Raw genomic sequence first — 6452 nt, forward strand, 5'->3', positions numbered from 1 at the left:
CACAAAAAAGTAAATTAAGTATACTGTGGGAAAGCTGCGTGGGAATTTAAAGGCAACAAAAATATATCGTAGGTAAACATCTAAAAAAATCCAGGGAAAATAGTAACATACATTTTAAAAAGGGGTTCAAAAACAATATTAACAATGAATAATTTAGGTTCACTTGGTGGCTTTTTTATTCATATAGTAATTATATCAGTGTAGGCTACTACTTGGTTGCAAGCAGTAAGACTGTGAAGTTCATGACTCTATTACATTTACATTTGAAATAAGACACAATTAGGCTATAATACGATTAATGAAATAAAATATTTTTATTAAGATACCTTTTGAAGCCACAACAGTAAATGTGTCTTGAGCACTGAATGCTCTCATTATTAAATGTATATATTTCTTTAATTATTATTATATAGATTTAAACTCTTACTGCCTCGGTGGATACATTTTAAACTTTTTATTATTATTATTATTATTATTATTATTATTATTATTATTATTAAAATGGCAGTAGTCATTTCCAACATATAATATAGAAATTGAAAATAGACTACAATATGTAGAAATTGAGAATATTGTTTCTATCGAAGATGTTTGAGAATATGGCACATGAAAACCAATCAGGTTGAGGATAATTTGTGTCAAACCAATCAGCTGCCGAGAGAGCTCACTCACAGAGCCAATCACCGCAGGCTCCGCGCTCCAGACAAACACGAGCCCGCGCACACAGCATTTCGCTTGTTTTCGATAATGCGCGTTCACTGCAACGACACGTGCCAAATCGCACGGCAGCGCGCAGCAGTCCTTATAGCATAACACGTGGTTCAGGTAAACAGCGTGAAGGCCCGGATGTTGGTGCTATTTTTATCTTTTAACTCAGACAGCAACAACGTCATCAGTTATAACGCAAGTATTAGTTGAAGCGATAAATATGATATATTGATTATTAGTAAATAAACATGTTATGCCAAATGTCAGTAGATGTCTTGCGAACCGCCTCGAATGATGGCAATATGTGAAAAGTACAATAAGCAAACGTCCTCTCAACCAAACGTACTCACATTCTCCATCAGCGCGAGTTGTTTAGAAACCGCAGCCAGTAATATGTATCATTGTAGGGAGAATGAAAGTATTTGCTCGTCATAAATGTAGTTAAACTCTGTCTCCATCTACTGTGTCAACACTGCAATTGCTCCGAACGCTACAGTTTTTTTTATAATAATTATAGAAGTTGTCCATTGGCTGTGGTAAACTTAAAGCTCAAAGACTATATGAGAATCATAATAATAATCACTATTAAAAGGTCCCTGCTGCATAGAAATGCTAAGATAAAACAGATTTCACTATAACAACTACAACAATATTATTATTATTAAGGTCCAAGCAGGGACCTTTTTAATAGTGATTTTCAGACTAATGATAAAAACCCCTTACAATAATTTTTGAGGTAAAAAAAACATTAAATGAATATATATTATATATATATATATATATATATATATATATATATATATATATATATATATATATATTATATGTTTTTATATATTATATATATATATATTATCTCTATATATATATATATATATATATATATATATTCAATTAAAATGTGTGAGAAAAATAGTACAGGTCCTTCTCAAAAAATTAGCATATTGTGAAAAAGTTCATTATTTTCCATAATGTAATGATAAAAATTAAACTTTCATATATTTTAGATTCATTGCACACCAACTGAAATATTTCAGGTCTTTTATTGTTTTAATACTGATGATTTTGGCATACAGCTCATGAAAACCCAAAATTCCTATCTCAAAAAATTAGCATATCATGAAAAGGTTCTCTAAACGAGCTATTAACCTAATCATCTGAATCAACTAATTAACTCTAAAACACCTGCAAAAGATTCCTGAGGCTTTTTAAAAACTCCCAACCTGGTTCATTACTCAAAACCGCAATCATGGGTAAGACTGCCGACCTGACTGCTGTCCAGAACGCCATCATTGACACCCTCAAGCGAGAGGGTAAGACACAGAAAGAAATTTCTGAACGAATAGGCTGTTCCCAGAGTGCTGTATCAAGGCAGCTCAGTGGGAAGTCTGTGGGAAGGAAAAAGTGTGGCAAAAAAAACGCTGCACAACGAGAAGAGGTGACCGGACCCTGAGGAAGATTGTGGAGAAGGACCGATTCCAGACCTTGGGGGACCTGCGGAAGCAGTGGACTGAGTCTGGAGTAGAAACATCCAGAGCCACCGTGCACAGACGTGTGCTTTTGAACCAGAAACAGCGGCAGAAGCGCCTGACCTGGGCTACAGAGAAGCAGCACTGGACTGTTGCTCAGTGGTCCAAAGTACTTTTTCGGATGAAAGCAAAATTTTGCATGTCATTCGGAAATCAAGGTGCAAGAATCTGGAGGAAGACTGGGGAGAAGGAAATGCCAAAATGCCTGAAGTCCAGTGTCAAGTACCCACAGTCAGTGATGGTCTGGGGTGCCATGTCAGCTGCTGGTGTTGGTCCACTGTGTTTTATCAAGGGCAGGGTCAATGCAGCTAGCTATCAGGAGATTTTGGAGCACTTCATGCTTCCGTCTGCTGAAAAGCTTTATGGAGATGAAGATTTCGTTTTTTCATCATGACCTGGCACCTGCTCACAGTGCCAAAACCACTGGTAAATGGTTTACTGACCATGGTATTTACTGTGCTCAATTGGCCTGCCAACTCTCCTGACCTGAACCCCATAGAGAATCTGTGGGATATTGTGAAGAGAAAGTTGAGAGACGCAAGACCCAACACTCTGGATGAGTTTAAGGCCGCTATCGAAGCATCCTGGGCCTCCATAACACCTCAGCAGTGCCACAGGCTGATTGCCTCCATGCCACGCCGCATTGAAGCAGTCATTTTCTGCAAAAAGGATTCCCGACCAAGTATTGAGTGCATAACTGAACATAATTATTTGAAGGTTGACTTTTTTTGTATTAAAAACACTTTTCTTTTATTGGTCGGATGAAATATGCTAATTTTTTTGAGATAGGAATTTTGGGTTTTCATGAGCTGTATGCCAAAATCATCAGTATTAAAACAATAAAAGACCTGAAATATTTTCAGTTGGTGTGCAATGAATCTAAAATATATGAAAGTTTAATTTTTATCATTACATTATGGAAAATAATGAACTTTTTCACAATATGCTAATTTTTTGAGAAGGACCTGTATAAGACATTTTTTCCTAAATTGTATCCAAAATGTTATTTGCTTTTAGTTTTTATTGTACTAAAGCCAAAAAGTAAATCTGAAAATGATTTTAAGCATTTCTGTTTCTACAAAATATGAAAATATAAGACAGTTTAACTTGTGACTACTTACCCCATATAGCATGACAACATGCAGTGACTCAAAGTATTTTCAGTGAATATTTTCCCTGGGCAATATATTTAATAATAAAAAAAGTGTTAAAAACATTAAAAAAATAAAATAAAACTAGCACCAGTCCTATTATTTGTAATTTCTTTCAGATGGATGTTCACAAAGACCGTTGTCATTATGCATTAATGTTAAATAAGAATACAGGCATTTATTCAGAATTATTGTAGCTATAATAATGAATGTCACATTCTCACAGGAGAACATTTATAATGCAGTGTGCTTGTAGCTAGAATCAGCCACAGCACTATTAACTGTTTCTCATGTAACTCTCAAGAGTCTTTTTTTTTTTCTTTTTACTGAATGTCTAAATAGTTTTAATCTGACACCGGTTGCTTTCACAGGAACCAAATCAGGCTCATGCTCGTTTATGATGACATCATTGCACTGCACCTTCTTATTCACTCAATCAAGAGTGCAAAGAGGAGCACTTCTGTTGCTGTGCCAACCAAGACAACACAATGGACTCAGAACGTCACGTCGATCGCTGCTGTGCATCCAGACTGAGCACAACTCAACTCCAGCTTACAGCTGATCTTAAACACAGACACATTTGTTCTGGTTAGTGAGGTGACGTGTAACACTTGCACTAATATCAAAGAAGGAGACCGAAATCTGAGGCAGAAATACAATACAATTGGTTTTATTCTGCAGTTTCTAGGTTACATGACTTGGCAGATGCAGAGATCAGTATCGGCAATGAACATTGGCTGTCTTTTTGAGCATTAAAAACTAGCCTTTCAGACATAATGCCACTGTTTTCAATAGATTCAAAAGATTTTAATATAATTTTGAAATATTTGTAATCACAAAAAACCTGGGGGTTTCGAAGCTCGTAAGTGAAAATCACAACCAAAAGTTCGCCATTGCTAACAAAAAAGAGATTAATACACAGAGACATTTTTACAAGATTAATAATAATAAATCACTAGACATTCATTTTTACAATAAAAACAGTTCTGCACAAAACTTTCAAGAACTGAAGGCAAAATGCAACAGGATCAAACCAGGTAGGGCAGAAAGAAAAGGCATGTTTGTTTTTCTTTACTTCCTCAAATGAATCACAAAAGCTGTGACAAATAGGACTTAAAATTACATAAAGAAAATTGTTTTTCACTTTTTTTTAAATATATATATATAAATTTATATATATATATAATTTCAAGAGTATACCGCAAAAAAGTCACAACTGATCCCCAACGAAACAAAGCTGCACAATAATTGTTATTGGTGACGCATAAAGGCACACAGAAACAGACAGGCTGCACACTGATTCGGCAGAAGCTCTTACAAAGTTTCACAATTTTTTTTATTTATATATATATTTTTTTTTATTTAAGAGAATCACCCATTCTCTCCTTGATCAACCAACATCTGAGACCACCACTAGGTGGCGTCTTGCCAGATGCGTATAGGCAAAAGTAATGTAGGGTTAGTAAACCAAAGAGAAAGCCAGTGTGGGAAAGAAACACTTGCTGAAGCCATGCACACATATGCGCATACCAGTATCAATAACTTAATGTCTTAGACGTCCATTTTCGCAAATGTTCAAGTGCTGTATAATTACACAAGAGTATGCAGTTCCAGGTAGACTTTCATTTCGCCTGGGTCTCGACGCACCATGTTATTCATTCACCAGCAGACAGTATCTTATGATTGAAATGGATTAATAAAAGGTGCATTTCCATGGCTAGAGGCTCCTAATTTCCACGTGGAATTAAACCTGACGTTCCGGTTGAACTAGTTCATCTAAAAAGCTAATCTTGATTATTAATATTTTTCTCCAAACACTGAAAAGATTTTGAAAGAAGTGCAACTGAAATGAACAAGCAAAATAAAGAGCTTTTTTCTTCTTTTTGCACCGATTACACTCTATATAGGAAATATGAGACCACAAAAGGTAGGATATAACAAAAACCTGAGAGTCCAATAGTGGAATCCCCAGCAAGGTGGCACTTCCATTTTCTTTGTATAGAAAGCTTTTTAACAGTCATGCAAGGGCACAGTCTTATTGATACAAGGCGGCTGGGGGGTGCAGGGAAAGCAAAGACAAAGAAATATACAAAAAGGAAAGAATGAATGCAGATGAGCAGGCACTGTACGTTTATAATAGACACGGATTTGAAATTTACCAATTGTGACAGAAAAACGGATTGTCCTTCATCCCCGTGACAGAAGTTTCTCTACACCGATCTAAATGATGAAATCTAGTGCATCTTTAGATTTAAAAAATACACACCTGGATTTCATGCAAGTATGTGGCACTTGCCTTTTTTGGCAGGTAATTTGAGGGCTAAGGTCAAATTTTAGACACAAGTACACATTTTTCAAGGTGGCCTAACATCTTTAGAGTGGTCTTTTCTTTGGTGCTTAAGCAAATGTAACAGATTTCTCTCTTTTCTAAGATTTCTAGGAGTGATTGAGAATCAATATACAAATAATAATTAATTATATAATATATATATATATATATATATATATATATATATATATATATTATATATTATATTATATATATATATATATATATATATTATATATATATATATATATAATTAATTATTATTTGTATATTGATTCTCAATAAATATATATATTAATATTAATGTAATTACCTACAGGTTTTAATGCATATAAATAATTACAGGTTTTTAAAATCACACACATATGTATATGCATGTATATTAGTCACTATATGGGGGTTATAAAATATTCTGATAAATTAGTTACAGGTTTTTAGGGGTCAATAGTAAATACATATTTGCATTTATGAAAATACATTAAAGCCTTAAAATGGCACCATGACAAATTTCATGCTCAGTGCACTTGGAGCAAATTGGCGATGCACAATGAGTCCACTGCATGCATGCATGTATGTGTATGTATGTGTGTATATATATATAAGAATAGAGGAGATCTGAGCCCTCGTTCTCTCCCTGTTTGACCTCTGTGGGACTTCAAAATGGCTTACAGACAATTTAAAAAAAGCAGCTTGTTGGAAATATTAACAGGAGGCTAGAAAGAAGCACAACAAGAA

This window comes from Cyprinus carpio, chromosome A5 (assembly GCF_018340385.1).
Source record: "Cyprinus carpio isolate SPL01 chromosome A5, ASM1834038v1, whole genome shotgun sequence".
In the NCBI taxonomy this organism is placed as follows: Eukaryota; Metazoa; Chordata; class Actinopteri; order Cypriniformes; family Cyprinidae; genus Cyprinus; species Cyprinus carpio.